Genomic DNA, 27,998 nt, shown 5'->3' with positions numbered 1-27,998 from the left:
TTTGGTGTGGAGAAGAGACCGCTTAACAGGTTATAATAATTATTTGCAAATATTTGGAATACTCTAATATATAGAAGACTGTTCAAATTTTGTTTCTCTCCAGAGGATAGAAATATGACCAAACTAATAAGTGAAAGTTTCAAGAAGGCAATTTTCAGCTCTATGTTAGAAGATTTGCCAGAAATTAGAAGCAGTTAACAGTGTAATAAGATGCTTCAAAAAGTATGCAATGCCATATGTTGGCCATGTCCATCTTTCAGGAATAAAACTTATTTCTCCCTTGGCAGGAAAGGTTGAACACTTAAGGTCCTTTACAATCTTCAAATTCCATGTGTTTTTAATGTCATTATATCATACTGAGTAGTATTGGTTGAATAAAATATGAATGTTCTAATATGACTAAAGCAAGAATTAGAGTAACTAGCTCATTCAAACCCAAGGGTACATTTAATGCATTATAGGAATACAATCAATACAATTATGACAGAATTGTCTACAATCTCCAATAAAGTAACTGGGATGCCAGAACCTCACTATTTACCTCTCTCTTGCAGAACCGTGAGAAGTGGTTCACAGCTATTTTCTTAGGGACACTGAGCCCTCTATGCTTTCTCATCTGTTACAATGTCAAAATAATACTGTCACTTGTTGCAAACTAGTAGGGATCCCAAATTAGTAGAAATCTACCCAGATCCCAGTTATCTTTTTAGGCAGAAAAATTTGCACTATTTTGTGAATACTTTCTCATCATCATCGAGTCACTTTTACAGAAATCAAAGTTTAATGGTGACATCATTTTATTTGCATGTTGTGCTTAGTCTGAGGGCAAAACACATGCTTCCAACATTCTTGTTTTCTCTTAAATCAACAATATCCTTGACTTTGTAAGACTTTGTAACAATATCCTTGACTTTCTTTTTAAAAGATACACATGATTTTATGTTCTAGTATTTTAAATTAGTTTGTGCTTTCAGTTTAAAACATTATTCTCTAATTCAGAAATTAATATGTTTCCTTCAGGATGGTTAGTAGGACAGTGAGGGTAGCAGTATAATAGGAAAAAGTATAAAAACTCCCATTTCCATTGATGTTTTTCCATCTTCACACTATTCAAGAGTGAAAATATATATGTCTTACTATTAGTTTCAACTTTTTTAACTGTTTAGTTCATCCTTTTTCATAAAATATTTTTAATTTAAGAAGACTGCAGAAAATACTTGTTGTCTTCTCCAGTTAGTGCCCCCTCCATTCTCTTCATAGGAACTGCTCACACCTATTAGGACCCCACCAAGTCATAAATAGGGATGCCAGGGAGGGAAGTAGTGGAGGGCAAAATTGTAGCCATGATTGTTTCTAGATGAATCAGTCTTTCCTGGGAGACCAGTTTGTAATGAGAAAAAAGAGAGTAAAAAAATGGAACAAAAAAGAGACAAGTGTAGTGAGGGGGTTGGAGTTCTAGTTTTAGATGTTTCTGAGATCCAAGAACATTCCTGGTACATATTATCCCTAATTCAGGAATTCTAACCTATCTTAAATTCCATGAGGCACTAAATTTTCTGTTATTGCTACTAGTATGAGTGGGATCTCTGGTTGTGGAAAACCAACAAATTAGTGATTAATATTAAAATAAATATACTTGGTTAGGCTAATTTCTGTGATGTCTTCAAGGATTACTTAGTCTTGAAGTATAGATTTGACATAATTCCTTACTTGTATTTGTTGCAGTTTGTTTTAATTTTCCTTTCCTGAAGTACATTTTTTTTGAGCCAAAATTCAGGATCTCTACTTTTTTTTTTTTGTAGGATACAGATTTAACAACAACACTAGACAGGAAAGAGGAACCACTGGAACTAAGGTTGATTCTCTGCCTCCCTCAAAAAGTTTTACTGCGCCGAAATTTATCGACCATTGTTTTAAAAGCCCTGAAGCAAGTGGGATGTTGGAAAAGGGATGTTAAAGCACCGAGAGGGTCTCCATTGACTCTTGGTATTTTGCTATTAGCAAAGAAAAGAAATCCGTATTGTGACACAATTTATCAAGAGTGGAATATTTTACGAGGTTCTGCTGATATAATCAAGAAGAGGAAGCAGGTATGTAAACTGCTGCATCTTGTAAGACTCTTATTCATTGCTTTTAATCTGTGAGCATAGTGAGCTGTGTCTGGGAATGTGTGTTCCCACAGGTGAAGTCCTTAAAACCAAAAAATGTCAAATGTAGAAACATAAATATTCACACCCGTTGGTCTGATCAGGATGTCTCTAAAGCATGTCCTTCTTGGTCTCCAGAGATCCTCTGCAGGTTGGAGCTAGAGCTCTCCTCTGAGACTTCATTTCATATCAAGACCCTTGAATGGTTTCCCTTACCTCTTAATTTATTCTTTAATGGATTTTCATGGAAACATGTTCTAATAAATCTCTTTCACATAACTCCTATTTGAAGACATTCTTCTGAGACCCCCAAAATAACATAATTACCAATGACTTAAGAAGTGATGACCCATGCCTGGGATATTTGTTCACATAGAAGGAAACTTCATATAAAGAGGGAATCTCATCCACATTCTCTGTAATCCTGTTATTATGTTTTATTCTGATTTAGTATCACAAATAATTTCCTTCCCAGGATCTTGGTGGGTAGTCAGATACAGTTCATATTATTATCTGACACACTGTATATCATGTGACTCTTTGGGAACACTCACAACTTTCTATTTTATGTTATATATTGGCTATGTATGCTATGTTAAGTCACTTAAGTCATGTCTAACTCTTTGTGACCCTGTGGATTGTAGCCCGCCAGGTTCCTCTGTCCATTGGATTCTCCAGGCAAAATACTGGTGTGGGTTGTCATTTGCTCCTCCAGAGGATGATCCCAACTCAGGGATCAAATTTGTGTCTCTTATGCCTCCTGCATTGGCAGGTGGATTCTTTACTGATAGTGCCACCTGGGAAGCCCAGATATTAACTATAGATTATATATGGCTATTATAATATATTGACTATACATTATAATAAAATTTTCCAGTGTTTCTCAATTGCATTACTGTTGTTTAGTTTTTAAGTCATGTCTGACTCTTTTATGACCCAAAAGACTATAGGCCCCCTGACTTCTCTGTCCATGGGATTTCCCAGGCAAGAATACATGTGTGGGTTGGCCTTTTCTCCTCCAGGGGATCTTCCCCACCCAGGGATCGAACCTGTGATTCCTGCATTGGCAGGTGAATTCTTTACCACTGAGCCACCAGGGAAGCCCATTTCTCAATTAGAGAAGGGGTAATGATCTCATTTTTTTGTATAGAAAACATAGTTCCCATCCATAAAAATCATTAATTTAAATACATGATATAAAGCCACAAAGCTCTAAGGTCAGGTTTCAGATTCTTCTAAAACTATCCTTATTGCTGTTAATTGATCAAAGTAAATATCACCTTGATTATGAAAAGGACAGCTATACAGTTGATCTTTTAATTTTTTTGTTTTTTTATTTTTGTTCCATTTTGGACATTCTTTGGTAAAGATTCTTCTATTAAATTAAGAATCAGTGGATCATTAAAGTAAAATAATTGCTTGTGTTTTATGAGTTTAATAATCTTCATTATCAGAAAATAATAAGATGTTGTATGGAAGCTATTGGTTCCCTGTTCTGTTCCCCTGGGTGGCCAGTTCAGTATCCTTCACCTGCTGTGAGTGTCATGGTAGCTAATGCCTTACAGCTGCTTCCTTCTCAAATTTCCCGTCACTAAACAGGATCCTCCTGGCCTGTTGCATAGAGTTGCCAGATTTAACAAATAAAAATACAAGACAGTTATATTTGAACTTCAGATAAACAACATACAGTTTTAAATTAGAAGTGTCAATATGTCTCATTAAATATTTGGGACATATTTATATTATAAAAATTATTTGTTTATATGAAATTTAAATATTACTGGTGTCCTATATTTTATTTGGCACTCCTGTACATAAGGTTGTATCCCCCTATGCATTTATTGTCTTCCTCCTTCCCTAATTCACTCCTCCAGCTAGACTGATGTACACCAGGGAATAAGAAGATGGTGCATTCATCTTAAGGTGGGGTCATGTTAGAAGATCCATGTGACCATGTCAAAAAATTTCTAATTGAGACCTACTTTTTGGTTAGTTTTATTTCCCTGCCCTATCCTTCTTCCTCAATTTCTTTCTATCAGTTCTGTTATCATGTTAAATGCAATTCATGTTAAATGCCTTCCTGTGCATAGAAAAATATGTTGGCAGAGCAGGTTTTGGTCAGTGGTTTCAAAGTTTGGTTCAAGGGCTTCTTGGGTCCTGAGATCCTTTTAAGAGATGTGAGAAGTCAAGCTATTTCATAATAATATTAATAATACATTATTTGCATTTTTTTGCATTTGTTCTCAGTGTCTCAGAAGACACAGGATGTGTAATAATGCCATTGCTCTGATGACTAATGCAATGTGTGAGGCAGTAATGAAAATCTCACTCTTTTCTCTTGTTAGGTATTCAAATTATTTGAAAACAAGTGAAACAATGTTATTTTTCTCACTTAAGATGTTTACTTTGGAAAATATCATTTTCATGAAATTATTTTAATATTAACTTGTAATATATTTTTAAATGAATTAATAGTACTCCCAAATTTAATTTTTAAACCTTAATTTTAATCAACTAAATTTTTTTTTGATTATTAATAAATTTGAAGAATGTAGAATGGGCCCTAAAAACAAAAGGTTAAGAGCTGTTGGTTTTGATAACTTGCCCAATTTTCAACATGTCTTAATGGTGGAAGATAGAATAGACATTCTAATTCCTGGTACAATAATACTTGTCTTACATAAAACTCTAATCCGTAATATATGTGTGTATATATATTCACATGATACTTAAAAATTGAAATATTTCATTAGTTTTAATTTTAACATTTGAATCATTGAAACATTATTAGGTTTACTAAGTAGAGATATAAAATATTTTGCAAGCATAAGTTATTTACACATTAAAATTGCATTTTAAAGTTTAAGAAATAATCTTGCATTTTATTTTGAAATACTTATGTAGCATTTGAAAGATAACAGGATTAGAAACTGCAATCTATTTTAGCTTCAAAAGAAAAATTTTATATTACTTTTGAAATTCATTGAGGTTTATTTTTAACACAGTATATGAAGACACAAAATTGGGGTCACTGTAAGTTTTTAAGGCATATACAACATCTGTAACTTTCTTAAATGATTTTAAAACAAAATACAAATGATAATCTAAACTCATATTTTAAACACACAAAATTATAGCTCCAATGTTGCTCATAATGTCAGTGTGAATGATATAAACCTGTCAAGAAGTAACAAGCAACAACCAATGGCTAATTTTATCTTAAATTTATAGTCCTTTTAATATTAATAAGGACAAAAGTAATGTTCTGGATACTAACAGTGAAAATAAACTGATGCAAAACTTCTCTCCCTTCCTGTTATTTAGGTTCATTTTGTTTTCAAAGGAAATTTTTTCTTTGAACCATAGGAAGCGAGAACGTGGTAAATGAGCTAATTTTTGTAAAAGTTTTGTAAATGACATTGTCATTTAAAATTTGGAGTAAATCATTACCCAATACCATCAGATTTTCTTAATTAGTTTTAAAATGCTTAAAGATGAATATTAAAAAGTGTGGTTAAAATGACATGGCAGTAAGAGCTACATATGAGTGAGTTTAATGATGGTAATTGATTTAATAAGGCAGTAATGCCTGAATCCTGCCCAAAATAAGCAAGTCTGCCACTCAAACTCCTGAGGGGAATTCATGCATGGAGAATCAAGACAACCAAAATAATGCTTTATAATTTTATTGAGCTTAGTCCAAAATTCTGTTTAGATCTTGAACAAATTGTGATGAATCCCACTTACATGACTTTAATATCAATTTTAAGGTCTCTGCAAGAGCATCTCAAATAATGAGAGTTGTAACATTTACGTTAATTATTTTCATAGAACTTCCAAAACCATTGTGTACCTTCAACTCTCATTAGTCTGATGAGAGGAATGATTTGCACAAGCCTGAAGTCTGGATGGGGACAAAGCAGGATGGAAGAAGAGTGGGAGGAGAGAGATTGACATCAGTATTTTGGCCCAATACCTGTGGGCAGTTGTTCATCTTGGGCCAGTGCAGAATCCTAGAGACAGCTGCAAACTAGGCAGTGATGGAGGCCCCAGACAAGACTCTAAATCTCTAGACTTTCAAAGGGAATAGGTTTAGAAAGATTACCCCGATTAACATGATAAATGACTGCCTAACATCAAATCTTTGAAACTTTTATTTGATTACCTGGATCTCCAAGACTATTTGAAAGCTGCCCTTGATGTAAATGGGCACAATCAGGGTCCCATAATATAAACTGCTGCTGCTGCTGCTAAGTCGTATCAGTTGTTTCCAACTCTGTGAGACCCCATAGATGGAAGCCCACCAAGCTCCTCTGTCCCTAGGATTCTCCAGGCAAGAACACTGGAGTGGGTTGCCATTTCCTTTTCCAAATATAAACTACCAAGATCAAAACCAGCTACCTTTGAAGAGTATAGTGGGAAAGGGAAAAAATGGTAGAGAAATTTGTTTGACCTAGTCTCAGAGCTTCTTAGTGCTTTTTAACATAATATAGTTATTAGAATGCTTTATGAGTTAGAGCTGGAAGTGACCAGTTTAGGAGGAAAAGCATATACAATCAGAGAAGCACTGCCCAAATATTTGATGACACTTTCTCGATGGTTGTTCAGGTCAGTTCAGTTCAGTCGCTCAGTTGAATCCGACTATTTGCGACCCCATGAATCGCAGCACACCAGGCCTCCCTGTCTATCACCAACTCCCGGAGTGAACTCAAAATCACGCCCATCGAATTGGTGATGCCATCCACCCATCTCATCCCCTGTTGTCCACTTTTCCTCCTGCCCCCAATCCCTCCCAGCATCAGAGTCTTTTCCAATGAGTCAAATCTTCGCATGAGATGGCCAAAGTACTGGAGTTTCAGCTTTAGCATCAGTCCTTACAAAGAACACCCAGGGCTGATCTCCTTCAGAATGGACTGGTTGGATCTTCTTGCGGTCCAAGACACTCTCAAGAGTCTTCTCCAACACCACAGTTCAAAAGCATCAATTCTTCGGTGCTTAGCTTTCTTCATAGTCCACTTTTCACATCCATACATGACCACAGGAAAAACCATAGTCTTGACTAGATGGACCTTTGTTGGCAAAGTAATGTCTCTGCTTTTGAATATGCTATCTAGGTTGATCATAACTTTCCTTCCAAGGAGTAAGCGTCTTTTAATTTCATGGCTGCAGTCACCATCTGCAATGATTTTGGAGCCCCAAAAAATAAAGTCTGACACTGTTTCCACTGTTTCCCCATCTATTTCCCATGAAGTGATGGGACCGGATGCCATGATCTTCGTTTTCTGAATGTTGAGCTTTAAGCCAACTTTTTCACTCTCCACTTTCACTTTCATCAACAGGCTTTTTAGTTCCTCTTCACTTTTTGCCATAAGGGTGATGTCATCTCCATATCTGAGGTTATTGAGATTTCTCCTGGCAATCTTGGTTCCAGCTTGTGCTTCTTCCAGTCCAGTGTTTCTCATGATGTACTCTGCATAGAAGTTACATAAGCAGGGTGACAATATACAGCCTTGATGTACTCGTTTTCCTATTTGGAACAAGTCTGTTGTTCCATGTCCAGTTCTAACTGTTGCTTCCTGACCTTCATACAGGTTTCTCAAGAGGCAGATCAGGTGGTCTGGTATCCCCATCTCTTTCAGAGTTTTCTACAGTTTTTTGTGATCCACACAGTCAAAGGCTTTGGCATAGTCAATAAAGCAGAAATAGATGTTTTTCTAGAACTCTCTTGCTTTTTCGATGACCCAGCGGATGTTGGCCATTTGATTTCTGGTTCCTCTGCCTTTTCTAAAACCAGCTTGAACATCAGGAAGTTCACGGTTTACATATTGCTGAAGCCTGGCTGGGAGAATTTTGAGCATTACTTTACTAGCGTGTGAGATGAGTGCAATTGTGCGGTAGTTTGAGCATTCTTTGGCATTGCCTTTCTTTGGGATTGGAATGAAAACTGACCTTTTCCAGTCCTGTGGCCACTGCTGAGTTTTCCAAATTTGCTGGCATACTGAGTGCAGCACTTTCACAGCATCATCTTTTAGCATTTGAAATAGCTCAACTGGAATTCCATCACCTCAACTAGCTTTGTTTGTAGTGATGCTTTTTAAGGCCACTTGACTTCACATTCCAGGATGTCTGGCTCTAGGTCAGTGATCACAGCATCGTGACTATCTGGGTCGTGAAGATCTTTTTTGTACAGTTCTTCTGTGTATTCTTGCCACCTCTTCTTAATATCTTCTGCTTCAGTTAGGTCCATACCATTTCTGTCCTTTATCGAGCCCATCTTTGCATGAAATGTTCCCTTGATATCTCCAATTTTCTTGAAGAGTTCTCTAGTCTTTACCATTCTATTGTTTTCCTCTATGTCTTAGCACTGATTGCTGAGGAAGGCTTCCTTATCTTTCCTTGCTATTCTTTGGAACTCTGCATTCAGATGCTTATATCTTTCCTTTTCTACGTTGCTCTTCGCTTCTCTTCTTTTCACTGCTGTTTGTAAGGCTTCCCCAGACAGCCATTTTGCTTTTTTGCATTTCTTTTCCATGGAGATGGTCTTGATCCCTGTCTCCTGTACAATGTCATAAACCTCCATCCATAGTTCGTCAGGCACTCTATCAGATCTAGTCCCTTAAATCTATTTCTCACTTCCACTGTATAATCATAAGGGATTTGATTTAGGTTATACCTGAATGGTCTAGTGGTTTTCCCTACTTTCTTCAATTTAAGTCTGAATTTGTCAATAAGGAGCTCATGATCTGAGCCACAGTCAGCTCCCGGTCTTATTTTTGCTGACTGTATAGAGCTTCTCCATCTTTGGCTGCAAAGAATATAATCAATCTGATTTTGGTGTTGACCATCTGGTGATGTCCATGTATAGAGTCTTCTTTTGTGTTGTTGGAAAAGAGTATTTGCTATGACCAGTGGGTTCTCTTGGAAAAATTCTATTAGCCTTTGCCCTACTTAATTCCATATTTCAAGGCAAAATTTGCCTGTTACTCCAGGTGTTTCTGACTTCCTACTTTTGTATTCCAGTCCCCTATAATGAAAAGGACATCTTTTTTGGGTGTTAGTTCTAAAAGGTTTTGTAGGTCTTCATAGAACCATTCAACTTCAGCTTCTTCAGCATTACTGGTTGGGGCATAGACTTGGATTACTGTACTACTGAATGTTTTGCCTTGGAAATGAACAGAGATCATTCTGTCATTTTTGAGATTGCATCCAAGTACTGCATTTCGGACTCTTTTGTTTACCATGATGGCTACTCCATTTCATCTAAGGTATTCCTTCCCACAGTAGTAGATATAATGGTCATCTGATTTAAATTCACCCATTCCAGTCCATTTTAGTTGGCTGATTCCTAGAATGTCGACATTCACTATTGCCATTTCCTGTTTGACCACTTTCAATTTGCCTTGATTCGTGGACCTAACATTTTAGGTTCCTATTCAATATTGCTCTTTACAGCATCAGACCTTGCCTCTACCACCAGTCACATCCACAGCTGGGTATTGTTTTTGCTTTGGCTCCATCCCTTCATTCTTCCTGGAGTTATTTCTCCACTGATCTCCAGTAGCATATTGGGCACCTACTGACCTGGAGAGTTCCTTTTCAGTATCCTATCATTTTGCCTTTTCATACTGTTCAGTTTGTTGTTGCTGCTCCTCTATGATCTTCTCGTGGTAGTTCTGAAATACATGGACTCAAAACTTTTTGATTATCCTCCAGGATGTCTCTAGAAGCTTCTGAATTGATTCAGAACAACACAATTTGAACACAAGGTTACATGACACACTGTACTGCCAAGTAGCCTGTATTCTAATTCCCTGCTTGAGTTCATCTTAGCTGGGTTGCTAAGGCAAATTCACCAATCTCTTCACCCTGCCTTTGACAGGAAGAAATGAAGGATCTAAGATTTAATCATTCCATTCTTCTAAACCCTTCAATTTAAATTCAAATTCCAAAATTTTCACCTCACTCATTCTCATAATACTCTAGCCCATACCAGAGGGGTTTTGTGTAAGAAGACATGCAAGGCCCACAGCTGGTGTTCTCACTGAAACAGTACACTGACTCAGAACCACTCCCCCACCCTAAACTCTCATAGATCTTACTTTTACAAAAGTTTTCAAAAATACACATGTGGATATTATCAAATAAGCCTTTGATCTACAAATATAGAATATGCAAAATCTTCCCAATATGCTACCTCTTCAAAATTATAATCCAAATATAATCCATTAAAGCACTCCTGCCTGAGCAAGAACAGTTCCAAAATACATTAAAGATTATGTTGTTTTTATTAGCTATAAGCTATAAAAGAAACAGTGCTATCTGTATGAAAGAGATATAATATCTAGTAACCATAATTCTTAGTTCACAAAAGCTTATTTTCATTGGTCCATATAGGTTCATGTTCATCTATGTTCATATTATATTCTGTGCATTTTGTTATGAATTGAATTATATGTCCTTTAACTTTATATGTTGAAGTCCTAACCACTAGTACTTTAGAATGTTATGTTCTTTGAAAATAGAGTCATCGCAGATGTTATTAGGAAATACTGGAATGACATTGCCCCAAGTTCAATATATTTATGAATTTATTATAAAAGGGGCAAATTTGGAGACAGACATGCATACAAGGAGAATGCCATCTGAAGATAAAGGCGCAGATTGGGGTGATGCTTCTATATGCAAAAGAATGCCAAAGATTTGCCAGTGACACAAAATACTTTATAAAATAAAGCAATAAAAATGGCTGATAAGCATATTATAAAGGTGCTGAAAATCATTTACAGGGAAATTTAAGTTAAAACAAAATGAGATACCTTTACACAACCTCAATAAATTTTGTTTTTCCAGGTGACAAATCTAAGTATTAGCAAAGATGGAGATAAAATGGAACTCTCATTCACAACCGATAGGAGTATCTTAAAAAATAATATATATATGTATGTATGTATAGATAGATACATATTTATGGTACTTCCTAACAATTCTACATTTTTACACCCATGATTAAAAAATATGTATACAGAAACATACACATGCACACACACACTTGTACTCAAATTGTTATGACATCTTTCTTCATAGGGACCAACAACACTAATAACCTAAATAAAGATTGCCTGGTAAATGGATAACATTGTGGTATATGAGTATAATGAATACATCTCACTAATATAAAGAAATAAATCATTGATGTGTATAAGAATGAATCTCAAAAAGATTATAATAAACTAAAGGCATGAGACACAAAAGACTATGTTTTGTGTGAACCAATTCGTAAGTAGTTCTTGTACATAGAAAACAAATCTAAAGTGATGTAAATAAGATCAATAGTTGCCTGAGGTAACGGATATGTCCTACATCTTGGTTGTGTGGTGGTTATATGTGTAAATAGATTGGTCAAAACATTGAACAGTATGAGTTCAAGTAAATTCTTTATATTGTATGTAAAATATACTTTAGTCAAGTTGATTTGAAAATGTCTTTTGTCCCTAACACCCCATATTACTCATTAATGATCAACAAGGAATTTCTATAATCCTCACCATTAATGGCAGTCTGTTGTTGTTCAGTTGCTAAGTTGTGTCCTACTCTTCGCAACCCCAAAGTCTCTAGCATGCAAGTCTCGTCTGTCCTCCACTATATTCCAGAGTTTTCTCAAATCCATTTCCATTGAGTTGGTGATGTTATCTATCTAACCATCTCAGTTATATCTGTGTATGTTTTACTTTCCCCTTAATATATACCTATTCTGGCTTCTAGAATTCAATCAGTCTTTTAAATAGAAATTTCCCTTTCTTTTCAGTTTAATTTAAACATTATGAAGGGGTAATACGAGGAAACTTGTGGTGATGGAACATGTCTGTACTTTGATTATAATGGTATATCCATAAAGATACACATGTGATAAAATTGCATCAGGCTACATACACACACCTGATTGAATCCAGGTTTCTAGCATTGCAGGTAAATTATTTACCATCTGAGCCATGAGGGAAGATACACACATACACAAGACCTACAAATAAGTATAAGAAAACTGAAGAAATGTAATAAAATCAATAGAATGTGTTAATGTCTTGCTTCTGATTATATACAATTATTTTTCAAAGATTTACCTTTAAGGGATATTGGTAAAAGGTATATGGGACCTCTCTGTTTTATTCATTACAACTGCATGTGTATCTATATTTCAAAATAAAACCCTAAATCTATTCTAAGAAAAATAATTTTTATTCATTAAATGTATCCTACATTCACTGCTCCTTGCTGAATACATTTCTTACCCTAAACCTGTGGCAATCAGATTCAAAAAGTCAGAAAGTTCTACAGGTAAGTTTTCTTTAACAAAAACTTGACTTAGGAGTTGTTAAAGTTTCATATAATTTTCTTTGATATTGTTCCAAGAATCTGTGTATATTCTGATTTCCCATTGTATTTTTTTCTTATCATGGCAGCACACTAAAAGTTCACTGTGGTTGAACTCATACTTTAAGACCCTATAATACATAACAATAATCTGGAGTAATCCAGGATGTAAACAGGAACCATTTAGGGGGCATGTGTTACACAGGGACAAGACAGTCTCTAAATATGCAACCCCCCATATTATGTTTCTCTCTTCTATCATATATGTGGTCCATATCAAGATAAAGAACTGAAATGTTCGGTCCCAGGAGGCCAAGGACCCTCCCCATGCCCTGATCTTATTATGCCACACTTGAGATAGAAGACCCCTTTTGGCACCTAATATTCTTAGCATCAGTGTGCAGGCAGACATCATGGCTATTAGGTGTAAGTCTTTTTTCTTATTCAACCATTTTGCAGGAGTGGTAAGGTTGCAAAGAATGGTTTCAAATAGCTGTAATATTTGCCTTCTTTTTAGATATGTTTTACTCTCTCAAATATAAGATGCAACAAGAAAGGGAGATGAAATAACTGCTGCTTAGGTTTTTAAATTTATGTTGAATTTTTTTTCCTTTCTAAAATATAAGTTTCAGGGGGGAAATCTTCTGGGAAATTCTAAACTCTTGACACTAAAGAAAAAATAAGCTTCCCAAGCCTCCAGGAGGAGATTCAGGTCTTCATTTTCTTAAGAAGATTAATCACTTTTGAGTAGAATGAGAAATTGAAGGAGTAGTTTTTCTTCTGCTTTGTTGTTAGCTGGAAATTGGAAATAGTCACTGACACAACCCCTAAGAGAGCCCAGTCCAGTGACTCTCAAGTTAACTGTGGCTAAAATCTCTTCCAACTGTTACCAAAGATAGCTGCCTTTCAGCTCTTTAATATCTTTTCCACTAATTGCTAGCCATTTATTATATTCTTTCTTCTTTGCTTCTGTTGTTGTTTTTATAATGCAAACCAAGGCTTTGTGGTGTTAATGATTTCTTCCAAGAGTGTTCTAGGTCTTTGATCAATTTAGCATTGTATTGCATCTAATGAATACGCCTTTAAACAAAGGGACTCCACCTTCATTTATATTTCTTATGCAAATGAGTTAAATTATTATAAACCATGTAGAACAACTTTTCTTCTTTCTTTAGCCCTAAATATATTGTTTTTGTGAAATGGCCGGTAAGTTAGCCCTCCTTCCACCTCAGTAAATGTCTGTAGACGTAGTCTTTTATCCCTCAAAAACCAATTCAGTCTCACCCTGTTAATTTAATTTGTATGATTTTCCTATGTTCTTTAAATAGTAAGTTTCTAAGTTTGAAGAGTGATTCTAGCAGAGGTAATAGTGCCTTAGGAGCTAATCAACCACCTGGGAATCAAGGACTCTGATTTTTAATTTCCTTCCTTTTACTAACTTGCCAAACTTTTGGGATAATCAAAATTCCAGGTACATTAAATTCTGCCTTAAGTAAAGTAGGGTTAATAATGTAGTGAGAATGTGGTGAGGTGGAACTAATGGATTTTAATACTTTTCAATGGTAAAATATCACATGGAGATATTTGGAAATAGGCTTATCATTCTACTGAATCAAATTTCTGAGAAAGTAAATTCTTTACTGAAACCTGAATCCAGTCATTGTAACTTAGTTTATTCTGTTTCTGAATCCTGCAGCTTTCAAAAATTGTATTTTTTTCATGAATAGGTTAAAAACAAATGAAATTAAAGCAACTTTACTATTGTTCATATTGAAAATACCTATGAAGACAAAATGGTAAGTGAAGCCTAAAATGAACAGTCAGCTTAAGCCCAGCAGGGGAGTTCCTCACAGGTGGACACATTTGGAAATGAACACTTTTCCATTTGCTGTATCTCTACAGAGGTGTAAATTTCTAGGGAGTCACAGGGATTGCTTAAATGGGAAAACCTGTGGAACAAAGAAAATTCTACTCTCCTGGTCATCTCAAATTCCTGTCCTTCACATGTGCCAGAACCTCTTATTCCTTATCAGTGTCCTATACCTGTCAAGATTACATATCTCATTACAGTCCTTATTATAGATCCTAAATAGACCACGGCTCCAATCAAATAAAGAAAATTGATAATTTCTTATATTAGCCAGGTTTAGAAAAGCATAAGCTCCTGGAGTTGTCAGCAACTGTGGACTGGAGAGAGCAATGTTGATTCCAACAGGACATTGAACAATGCCCAGCCAAAGGCTGCACTCTGATTTTTTTCCCCCTCAGTTCAAAGTGTATACAAGTCTTCTGGCAATTAACTACTAACCTTCTTTTCTGTTAGAATTCAGCCATTACTGTTAATGACAAGAATCACAAAAGTGAAAGTCATACCTGCAATTAATGCCACATATACTACATTCAGGATATGTGACTCTATTCTTTTAATATGTAATATCTGATCTTCATTTTCACAAGTACTATGTGAGATATTTTTATTTTCTTCTCATGTATAATATGAAAGGGCTTCCTTGGTGGTTCAGTAGTAAAGAATCCTCCTGCAATTCAGGAGATGTGGGAGACACGGGTTTGATCCCTGAGTTGGGAAGATCCCCTGGAGGAGGACGTGGCAACCCACTCCACTATTCTTGCTGGGGAAACTCCATGGCCAGAGGAGCCTGATCAGCTGCAGTCCATGGAGTTGCAGAGTTGGACATGACTGATGGAAATGTTGAAGCATAGAAAATTGGAGTAACTGTTTAAGGTAAGACAATGGTGGTGGTAGACCTACATAAAAACTCAACTTTCTCTGAATCCAAAATCCATCATGCCACACCCATCTTGTCATTACTCATTATAAAGATGCTGCTATTTTGCACTGGTCATGCTTGAATGTTGATCTGGGGGTGTGATATTTTGAGAGATACGATAGCTACAATTTTCTTGACACAGGGTCCAAAATTTCATAACTGAGAATTACAAAAATTGCATCAGTAGGAATCTCTTAGAAAGGTAAACACTAGTTATTCCCAGGTGAGTAAAAATAAATGTCAGCTCCCTTTTCTGCAACACCTGTGGATTCTGAAGGCTATGATGACATGAGCACTTTAATAGAAGTGTTACATACCAAAGTAAGAGGAAATGAGTGGTGAACTTCTATCCAAAGTTCATGATTTCCCATTTTTCTGCTCTTCTTTCACACTTCTAATTATGTTTCCAAAGTTTCTTTCTTTGACTCCTACATTCCACCCCCTCTCACTCTCTATAATTCATTCCCTCCATCTCTCCACTCCATTCTTTATCTTCTCCTTTCCACCTCCAAATCATAAATATTGTTGTCAAAGTCAACAGTCTATACAATGTGTCTGCTTGTGTTTGCATATTTAAGTTTATTTTATTTTGAGTAGAAATTTGAAGACTTAATATCTTTGTTGACCCCTCAGAGATAGAATTAAGGTATCAAAACTGGCCAGGGAAGATGCTTGTTTGGTTCATTGGCTTCAGTAGCCTTCTCCAAAGCCCTTAAATTATACTTCTTTCTATAAAATCATACTTGAGAACAGCAAATAAAAATATTTTTGAGATTTTAAGTGATTAGGGAGACTTGCTAAGGGTGGATGAAGGGCAGGTAGGTACTGTTGGAAGCATGAGTGCTGCGCCTAGACCTCATCAATGAGAACACTGGGTTTCTAATTTTTAAATATTTATGAATATGATAAATGGCAAATATTGACCAGGTTCCACAGATTTTTTTTTTTTTCCTGTAAAGGCCAGACAGTAAAACTTTTCAGCTTTGAGAATCTTAAGGTCTCTATTGTAGCTTCTCAGCTCCTCTATTGTAACAAGAAACTAGCCAAAGACAATGTATAAATAACTAATCATGTCTTTGTTTCCATTACATTTTATTTACAAAATGGATGGAAAACCAGATTTGGCTCACAGGGTATAGTCTTCTGACCTCCGTTCTAGTCTCTTATCTTTCACTGCCTATAACTGACCGATCATTATATTTTAAATAATCTACTCTAACATATATAATCCATCATCTTCCTCGTACTTATGTGACATTTATTGAGTTTGTTAATCAATATCTGTGAACTATCCTATTTAAATTTTCTACCACATGTAAGTTGTTCTACTCTCTTTGTTATGAGTCTTAGAAAGGTTAAGTAACCTGTTCCACCACCAGCATGCAGCTGTTAAGTAGTTGAAATATGGGGAATCTGCAGTTTTAATGGTCTCTTCTCTAATATCCTATCTGATGTCTTTGCCTAGGTTCTCAGCCTTCCTTGCCATCCTGTACAAGGCTGCTGGAGTGACTAACTAAAATTGTCAAACATAATCAAGCTCCTCATTGATCAAACATCCTCAGAAAACTATCATTGTTCACTTGTACCTTTCCAGCTTTTCTCCAGGAAAAGCCTACTTATCCGTGCACGCACACACAGACGCACACACACACATATTCACACCTAGATCTCAGCCTTGTCAAACTGCTTTTAAGTCCCATAAACATGTAAAACAGCTTCCAAGCCACCATGCTTTTGCTCATGATGCTGTTGATACACACTCTTTCCACTCAGTCTGCTTTACTCACCACTTAAGTTATCTCTGCCTTTCAGAGTGTTTCCAATGTTCCTGCGAAAACTTTCTTGACACAGTTCAAATGAACATTTTACTTTGCAATCTGAATGTTTCTCTTTCATGATATATGGAATATATCATTATATGACATATTTGTTTTACTCTACACTATTTTTGTTATCTTTTTATTGTGTCTGTCTTTATATCACATAGGATACTATCTAAGAAGGAAGCTGACTAATTATTATGCAACTAGAAAATTTCAGAAAATTTGCAAGAGAATTTGCAGTTTTGAGAAGATACAACAAAAGGTGCCCAATGTGAACTATGGTTGTTCAAAAGTATATGCTAGGTCTTTGTAAATATGAAATTATGCATATTGATAAAGGGAATGGATGGTTACAGTTATACAGTGTTGGTTTTGTGTTTGGTTTTGGTGTTTGGTTTTGTAGAGAGAAAGGGAGAAACAGCATGAGAGACATGTATTCCAATCTAAGTAATATGACCTTTATAGGGTCAGGTCTATGATACATGGATTGCTCTCAAATAAAAATTTGATCTACAGAAAATAAGAATAGTTATATTTTAATACTATATCTTCATATCAAAAGAGAACATTATATTGAATAAAATTTTTGAAGTACTAGGGCCATTCAAAAACTCTAATGATGATTATAACATGATTTAGAAAATCAACTGTTAGAATTATTCTCAAGCACAAATTTAAGGATGAAATCTAGGTAAAAGGTTTATAATAACAAACGAAACATCCTTTGGAATCTTTGTGATGTTTATAAAAGCCTATACTGAAAAATAATTAAGTACATAAAAGCACAAAAGGATTTCATATTATTTAGGGCAATTGCATTCAAGATTTATAAAAAAACAAAACAGAAACTTAGAACCAAAACTCTGATACTACAGAGTAAACTTGAGTCTCACATGTTAAGATAATTTGGAAATTCTCCAACTAGACTGTAACCTTGGCTGAAGAGGCCACATAGAGGCAAATAATTATCTTCTACAAAATTGGCAAAAGGCAAGGTTCAGGAATAGTCCATAGGGATGAATGAGTTAGAAAAAGGAAGCCTTCTGTGTGTATTTACCTGGGCATCGTGTTTACTAATGAACTACTCCAAACACATTAGTGGCTCCAGGGAGTCTTCTCCATGTCTCAGAAGTATAGTCTTTGATAGCTAACACACTTCACTCATGACAATTGTAAAATGATCCCAGCCCACAGTCTTGGCTCCAAACAAGGATAAAAGGAATTCCCTGGAGAAAATCCAGAGAAACACTTGTACATTACAGCTTTTAATTTCAGAGAAGCAAACAAGACAGAAATAAAGCCTCAGGATCTGTAGGTCCTGATTTATTAAAGTTAGCTGAGAGTATGGTGTGCCATCCTTCAGATTAGTAAAGAATCTTGTTTTATCTTTAATGTGGATAATAATGAGAACTCAGTTTCATATCTCAAGTATGAACATGTACCTCAATACACTGTATGGCATGCTGTGGCTGAGTCCATTGCTCTTTATTAGTGACCAACAGGTAATAAAATAGAAGAAAATGACTATATGGTTTTAATACATGACTTAATTGAAGGGAAACAGAAAGTGACCTACCAGGTTTGGTGGGAAATCGAGATCCATTAAAATCTCAATTGACAGAGTATACTTCTTGTTTTCATAAAAATGTCCAATGTGCATCATGGGGACAGTTGATACTGATCAAGGTCAATACATTAAGCAAACCTAAACTCTAAATCCACGGTTCTTAACTTCTGCAAAGAAACTCAGGGGGATGCCACATGATGTTTTAAATTATTCAGAGGAAACACAGATATATCATAACAAATGCTGGGTCAATAAATTTTAATATACTCATTTTGATGATGTCATATCTTTACAAAGATGTACTTACATGGTTGCTATTATGAAAGGCAAGTACTATGGGAAATGAGAATGGTTCTGTCCAAAGTTTGAGAAGTTATGCAGTGCCCAGTTTGTGCACACATTCCACTATCATACTGTTTTGAATTGTGCCCCTGACGTCAATATTTGTTATGCCTGAGAACTATGCAAGGTGCTAATTGTGTTCTCTGTTTAATTGAAGCGAATATCACTTTACTAATAAAGTGACTCAAGCAGGCAACTATAGAAACAACATTCAGATAGGATTAGTCAAAACAGATGCAATCTGTTGCCGGCATTAATGTCTTTATTATCTGGCTTATAAATTTATTTGGGACCCAGAATAACAGAAAAAGTGGTGTTGGTTGAATCATCCTAGTAAGAATAAACACTATGAAACAACACAAGTTTCTTCTAAGCATACTCTGCCTAACAGAAATTTCTCTACAGTTTCAGGAAGTAATGAACATTTTTCTTCCCTAGGCTAGAGAAAACCCAAAGTGTACTCCCTCCTGTTGAGACATTTTTGAATAAAGCAGCAGGGGATTGCCAACAGTCTCAAACCTGGTAATAGATTTTAGGGAACAGAGATGTCCCTATGAGAGGCACAAGAACAGCTGGCTCCAAATCATCCTTAGAATCCAAATCCTTTTAACAATAGGAGGGAAAAAGATGGTGTTGGAGATTGATTAAGTAGGATTGCAAGAACTGGGGGAAAGAAGCAAAGTGAGGAGAACTATGAGGAAGTATCTGATTTGTATGTATGGTAATTTTCATTTTGTGAAATCACACCTGTTGTGTTATGAAATACTGACAGCAGTAACTGAGAGGAGCTTCTTTAACATACCAGCATAACACAATGCCAGAAGCCCCTTAATAGTACTCTCTCTGCTTATCCATTGGGCTTAAAGTAAACACATGCACATGCACGCACATGTGCACAAGCGCATGTACACACACACACACACACACACACACACACGACTTGAGAGGCAGCAATGATTTGATGAGCCAGCACCAGCTCTACTTGAGTGGAATGCTGTGGTCATCAGTTCTACTCTACTGCCAGCAATTAAAAATTAATCTTGGCATTTTCACAAAAGAAGGTAGCAATTCGTATGCAGCGTCTTTCCTGCTTGACAATATGTCTAAAGAACAGCTGCTTTCTCAACTCAAGACAGTTAAGCACAATGAACCTCTTTTGTTTGCAATGTGCAAAGCTAGGTCATTAACACACCTGCCAGAATAGGAGGGAGGAAGAAAAGATAATCTTTCCTCTTGGTAAAACTCATTCACTTAAAGACACTCAGGTTCACAGTGCTGTCCTCTGAACACCCCCAATTACCTCCTCTTGCTCTTACAAACAAGTGGTGTGAATTTTAATCAGCTGGAATGTAATTAAGGGCTGAAATAGTGTTGTAAAACCATTTTTACAGATAAAAGCGATGCACATACCTACACTATATGTATCTCTGGTTTTCACAAGGGTGGAATGCCCTTGCTAGGGACCAAAACAAACAATTTTTAAATTTTTGTTTCAGTCTCTGTTGACTTTCCTCTGTGTTCTTTCCCCTCCTATTCTAGAGCCTGAGTTCTGAGAATAATTAGCAACACCCACTGGTGATAACAGGGCCACAGCAACCTAACAGCTATATCTTGCCGGCGCCAGCTGTGCTTCAGTATTTATTTATTAAGATCACAATATTTACACAGTATGAACTTGTTGAGATGGTGGGGGACTGAGCAACGCTCCTGCAGCAAAATTTCATCTGTGTTTTTCAATGGAGAGAAAAAAATCTAGGATGTGTATACTGTTTATTTATCTGGATAGAAAATTCAAGCCTCTAATTCCAATCCAGTCCTGTTTTACAGCAGCTTGGTGGAGAGACCCCAGAGAGGCATTGCAGGCATGCACCAGAGTGGGGAAGCTTAGAGCTGCCACAGATGTGTGGAATGAAACAGCAAAGATGTCAGGCAGCTGGTTTTCAGGGGCTAATAATTCCACTGGGCCTAGATCTGTAACTGAACAATTTAGACATTTGCACAAAATCCCTCTTGACTTGGATTATTATATCTTTTCATTTGCCCTTCTGCAAGGATTTGTTAACATGGTCGTAAGCAACATGTGCTGTGATGTTCATCTGCTGAGTGAGTTGCTGTGTAAAGCCCTAACTCAGAGAGTGTTGGGCACACAGGGAAAAGTTTTTGATACACAGGGAAAATTATGGGGTTTCAGTTTGAAAAAAAATATATAAAAGGTATACTTTAGGCAAGAAAGAAATTAATGGCAGGCACAAAGAGTACATGCATTTTTTTCAGTATGCCGAACTTCCTGGCATATCTGTCTTGAAGTCCCTCAAAGAAAAGTTGGCTCTACTTTTCAAATGTTAATATTGTGGATCAATGAATGGAACCCATGATAGAATAAGAGGCATTTGGGTTGTTCTTTTATCATAGGGATCTCAAACAAATCACCTAACTTTTATGCATTTTCATTTTCTCATATCCTAAACCAAAAGAAAGATGTTTGTCCAAACCATTATCTTTAAAATCATTGGCTTAATATTTTTAAGTATTTTGAGTATAGTGTCTTAAAGTAGCTACTCTAATAGAATTCAAAAGTAATCAGTAAATCATATTAAATCTTAATTAATACAAGAGATTCTGTCAGTGTTGTAGAAAAGACTTCAAAATTTAACTTTGTTGACAAGTAATAGTAATGGCAAATTACACCAATTATTTACAACTATTTTTGCTGTTATGTAGTCACTAAGACGTGTCTGACTCTTTTGCGACTCCATGAATAATAGCCCACCAGACTCCTCTGTCCATAGAATTTCTCAGGCAAGATTACTGGAGTGGGTTGCCATTTCCTTCTCCAGGGGATCTTCCCGACCCACTCACATCTCCTGCATTGGCAAGCGGATTCTTTAACACTAATCCACCAGGGAAGCTCAATGATTTAGAATAGTTAATATAATTATTATGTATCTTATTATACCTACATTATATATTATAAAATATATTATATATCTAATTATTTACAATAATCTGTATATATTGTTGTTGTTTCGTCGCTGAGTTGTGTTTGACTCTTTGCAATCCCGTGGACTATAGCCCGTCAGGCTCCTCTGTCCATGGGATTTCCATGGACACTTGGAAATACTTGGAGTGGCTTGCTATCTCCTTTCTCCAGGAAATGTATATATGACTATATAATAATTATATGTAATAAACATTATTGTCTGATAAATCTTCCTTAAAAGAGTTCCAAATGCAAGTCTTTTAAGGAAGATTTATCAAACAGTAATGTTACACAAGACCATAAATTATAAAGCTATTCTGAAGCACTGGTTATTTTCATGCCAGTATTATCCTTTTTAAAAATTAAAAAGAGGATAATGCAGCAGTTCAGTTGACATTTAATATCGTGTTGTCCATATCACTTTATCATTCATCAGTCTTACTGCTTTCATATTATTAAAATATCACAGAATGATCTAATATGAATAAGAAATCTACTTATATGTACTATTTTAATGCTTGTTGTAGAAAATAATTGTGAAAGAGCATGACTACTTTTGGGGTAAACTTATTAGTGAAGTAATATCCACATACCAGGAAGTAAACAGAACAGAATAGCACAGACTGATGAATGTTTTCAACCTGAGTACATTTGTGTTTACAGACACAGATCAAGAAATACACTAGTATCTGCACACAGAAAGCCCTTGAACCTCTTATGTGCACTGGCCAGCCCTCTGAGGTAGCCAGTATTCTTTTACAAGGCATCAGTTGTTTGGGAGGGCAAGTGAATCACTCACAAAATAAATAGATCACATTAACTTTTGGTTTAACAACTGGTAAAATTCCAGTATTAATGCATAAAAATGATTAAAGTTAGCAAGAAAAATTGCTTTGGATCTTAAGGGGAAGCACATACATTCATCCAAATAGCAACCACTGACAGGGGTGACTGCTGTGTTTATATCCGGGACACAAAACAATCCTGTCCTGTCTTCATTTGGCTACAGGCAAGTTCGGTTAGCTAGAACTTTACTGCTGCCTCCAAATTGATGATACATTTTAGGTTGCCCTCAAGTTATTTACTTCAGATGTTACAATGCATGAACAGTTCTTCATTTCCAGAGAGAATAGATAAGATGAGAATCTAAACACTAGCTAAAGCCAACAATGTCTTAATGTTCTTCATTTTCAAATGACTATTTCAAGTATATATGTTCAAAGGTACTCAGAACTTTTTATTCTCAAAAATAGGCAAATTTCTTTACTTTTAATTAATGTTGAATGATCAAATTCTCAAAAATAAACCTTGAAATATATTTTTCAATACTGTTTATATGCTGCTGCTTTAGGAAAAAATGTACTGTGACTACCTTATCAATAACTGAGTGTATGGACACATTTTTTTTTACATAGGAAGTATAGTTCATCTAAATTGACATAGAAAAAAATAGCTTTATGATTTCATGTAATCTCATATGACTGGGGGTGTAGTTGTAGATATAAGTAGATATTTAGCTATATCCATTATTACATCCATTATGGAATGAGTTTTTGCACTTGATAACCTTGAATCTCTTCACTGATGAAGCAATACCCCAATACAATTTATTTTTAAATCCTGGACATATTGAATTACATAAAGAGCAATTTACAGGCATGAGGTGTCCAGACTGAAAGTCAAATAAGCAATCTTCCTTTTCTATATTCAAGGTTCTAGATTGAAATTCTCAAAATGTATCCACTGTTTGGCAGAATGTAATTGAGTGGTTCTAAGGACTATGGAAGCTGAGAGCCTTCAGGAAAACTGCTAATGACTTCAGTGTTTAAAATACTCATTATTTCAATAATAATTTACCTTCCTTCATCAACTAGAATATTACCAAGTGGAGAGGATATAGAATTATAACAAAAGATAAATTTCACTAAGCATTATAAATTCTTTGAAAGTATCTTTTTTCCTAATCCAACTAAATGTATCTTTTCCTTATATTCATTCCTGCATCTCATTAAATATCCATCAAAGATGAGTGCTTATTCACAATCTCTGACAAAATTTTAATGCACGTGGTCAGAACAGTGGAAGTTTGAATATAAATTTCAACAGACTAAACAGGACAAAGTCAGAGCAATGTCTTAACTGTAAAATGATATTGATGTAATACCCTTAGTTTAAATTAGTTCAGGTTCATGATAATTCAAAATATTAAAAGTGTTTCAAAATTTTTTATACTATATGTTATATATTGAATATTTTTGCTTGTTGTAGTGCCATGTAATCCAGGTCTAAATTTTTCATATGTTATTTATTTTTATTTTCTTAACTTATTATATCTTGACATTCTGTTTATATGTATATGTATTTATATATATGTAACTGAAATTAATATCTGTGAATGTATTCAAAATATTTAAAGCTGAATTTCTCTCTAAACCAGGAAGACATCTTTCTGGCTGCCATTCTACCTCAAATTTACTGAGTTGCATATTGCAAGAGACACACAATACCAAATAATCTGTTTACTGATTATTAGCTCCACTTTTAATACAAATATATCTAGATTCATAAAAGTAAAAAAAATAGAAAAACATCTTTTAGAGACAGAATTTCCAATGCATTTAATCATTTCCATATTCTGTCACTTTCTCTATAAAATGGATAATTTTAGTTGGCCAAGGATGATGGTCTTGTCACTCATCCTAATCTGGAATTTATAATAAAAATTCTAGCTGTTTCTCTTGGCCCAGCCTCGCTAACCAGTGATATTTATTCTGGGGCCGAATTGTGTCAGCATGTATGATCTCAAATGGAATGAAATGTTCTCTTGGGACTTCTATTTAGTCTGTTGTTGCTATTGTTAAAAAATACTGAACCTTAGAATTTGGGATCAACTTCATTTTCTATCAGATAACTGTCTTGTGTCCTTAAATAAGTTTCTTAATCTCCCTGACCTCTTTTTCTTTTTTGATAATGTGATCATGAGAAATTATTTCAGAGCAGTACTGAGCCAGACACTTTGCTTTTTTTTTTTTTTCCTGTTTCATATCCCATTCTTTTGGTTGGATGGCATCACCAATTAAATGGACATGAACTTGGGCAAACTCTGGGAGATGGTGAGGAAAAGGGTGGCCCAGAGTACTGCAGTTCATGTGGTCACAAAAAGTCAGCCGTGACTTGGTGACTAAACAACAACAACAACTCATTCATTTAAGAACCCTATATTCCATGCAGTCCTTCCTCTAATGCCATGGGTGGAATGTCCCATTCTATTCCAGATGAAATAACCAGATTTGTTCACTCTTTTGGTGAAAGTAGATTGAGAAAAATGTTGAATTAACCAATTAATGTTGGGCTTTGGAGCTTACTACTTCTACTGCTGCTAAATCGCTTCGGTCGTGTCCGACTCTGTGCGACCCCATAGACGGCAGCCCACCAGGCTCCCCTGTCCCTGGGATTCTCCAGGCAAGAACACTGGAGTGGGTTGCCATTTCCTTCTCCAGTGCATGAAAGTGAAAAGTGAAAATGAAGTCGCTCAGTCGTGTCCGACTCCTAGCGACCCCATGGACTGCAGCCTACCAGGCTCCTCCATCCATGGGATTTTCCAGGCAAGAGTACTGGAGTGGGGTGCCATTGTCTTCTCCATTTGGAGCTTAGTATGTGCACAAACAGTGAACAGAACAAACAAAACCTCTCTTCTCATGGAACTTTTGTTCTACTGGTAGACAACAAACAATAAATCAGTAGAACTTAAAGCAGGTCAAAAGTATCATGGAGAAAACTAAGCAGCAAAGTGGGATAACAAATGTTTGGACTATATATTTGCAATTCAAAAATCTTAACCGTTAAAGATAAGTATAATGATACCTGTACAACATTGTTGGAGCTTATTTCAATTAATGCCCTATTTCAATTAATGCACTTCTCTCTGTCCTAGAAATGGCCCACACTATTAAGGGCTTCCCGGATGGCTCAGACAGTTAAGTATTTGCCTGCCAATTCAGGGGATGCAGGAGACCCAGGTTTGATTCCTGAGTTGGTAAAATCCCCTGGAGTAGGAAATGGCAACCCACACTAATATGCTTCCCCGGAGAATTCCATGGACAGAGGAGTCCATGGGGTGGCAAAGAGTCAGACATGACTGAGTTACTAACATTTTCCATTTGGAGACTGCTGACTTAGACTGTCAGCATTAGGAAAAATTACTTGGGTACTGAGGCCTCAGTAAGTTCCCAGCAACCCTGCAACACAAATAGTATCCAAAATATAGATTCACCGATTTGTGTCTTAATACTTTTTAAGTACATCCCTGATAGTGGGACTTGTTGATGAGACACACTGAATTGCCCATTCATGCTGCTGCTGCTGCTAAGCCGATTCAGTCGTATCCGACTCTGTGCGACCCCATAGACAGCAGCCCACCAGGCTCCCCCGTCCCTGGGATTCTCCAGGCAAGAACACTGGAGTGGGTTGCCATTTCCTTCTCCAATGCATGAAAGTGAAAAGTGAAGTCGTGCCCGACTCTTCGTGACCCCATGGACTGCAGCCTACCAGGCTCCTCCATCCATGGGATTTTCCAGGCAAGAGTACTGGAGTGGATTGCCATTGCCTTATCACCTAATATTTTCTTCATATTTAGTACCATATAGTCATTGTGTTAAATTATGGTATTATGTACTAGCAATATATAACCATCTCTTAAAGGGCTTGCCAGAGTCACCACATGCATGATAACAAAATTAGTCTTGATCCCAACAACTAATGTAAGGTGGTGTTGTGGTGGTGGTTGCTGTTGTGTGGTCCCTTATTTGTATTTGTTTTTGTTATCCCATGGACTGTAGCTTTCCAGGCTCCTCTGTCCATGAGGTTTTCCAGGCAAGAATACTGGAGTGGGTTGTCATTTCCATCTGCAGGGGATCTTTCTGACAGAGGGATCAAACCCATGTTTCCCAAATTGGCAGGCAGATTCTTTAGCACTGAGCGATTAGGGAAGCCCAAATGTAAGGGATATACCTGTTATTTGCTTGCCAACTAGGATAAAATATAAACAGCTTTGTTTGGAAATGATCTGCACTATGTGAGGAATTCTAAGTTAAAGAGAAAGCAGTATATCCAAATTCAGATGTCACTGTGACCTAGTGATTGATGTTTGGTTTACTTTTAGTTCTTTGGATTCCATGCAGTTTATTTGCTCTGAACTTTTATATCAGTATACAGTCATGTATGTATGTCATGAGCTGTGAACTCATGTTAGAAGTCAAGACTAAAGTCTAAAGAGTGGGTAAATATGATAGAGAAAATGCATTAGGCACATAGGGATTCTCAGGTCTTGAGATCTGGCAAGAATAAAGAAAGTTAAATAGAGAAATGAAAACTCCCCTCTCCTCCTGAGAATCCCTCATTACAGTAGTATATTACTCAAAGCCTTAGATTTAGGCTAGGTACTTAACCTGCTTAATTTTTTTTTTTTTACTACTCAAAGGTAATTGCTATAACATTATTTTGTTCTCCAAATTTGGGGGATAATACTTTGAATGTTAACCATTGCTTCATGCAGATTTATTGGATAAATAATGTCTGTGATATTCTCTTTAAGGTAACATCTATTTTGTTATTATTTTTTAAAAAATCAACTACCATGAAATATCAGAAAAACTAAAATAACTATATGCTTGTTTTTTAAATTGGGTTATATATGTGCTCTGTGTGTTCAGTTGCTCAATCATGTCCAATACTTTGTGGCTCCATGGATTATAGCTTTCCAGGCTTCTTTGCCCATGGAATTAACCTGGCAAGAATACTGGAGTGGGATGCCATTTCTTACTCCAGGGCATCTTCCCAAACCAGGGATGAAACTTGTGTCCCTTGTGTCTCCTGCTTTGGCAAGTGGGTTTTTTACCTCTAATGCCAACTGGGAAGCCTATATACCTACTCAAGAATATTTGAAGAAAAAATGTAAGATTAATTTCTAGTTACTCATGCCCT

Source organism: Bubalus kerabau, chromosome 9 (assembly GCF_029407905.1).
Source record: "Bubalus kerabau isolate K-KA32 ecotype Philippines breed swamp buffalo chromosome 9, PCC_UOA_SB_1v2, whole genome shotgun sequence".
NCBI lineage: Eukaryota > Metazoa > Chordata > Mammalia > Artiodactyla > Bovidae > Bubalus > Bubalus kerabau.
The sequence above is the reverse complement of the archived record's forward strand: the minus strand, read 5'-3'. Positions refer to the sequence as shown.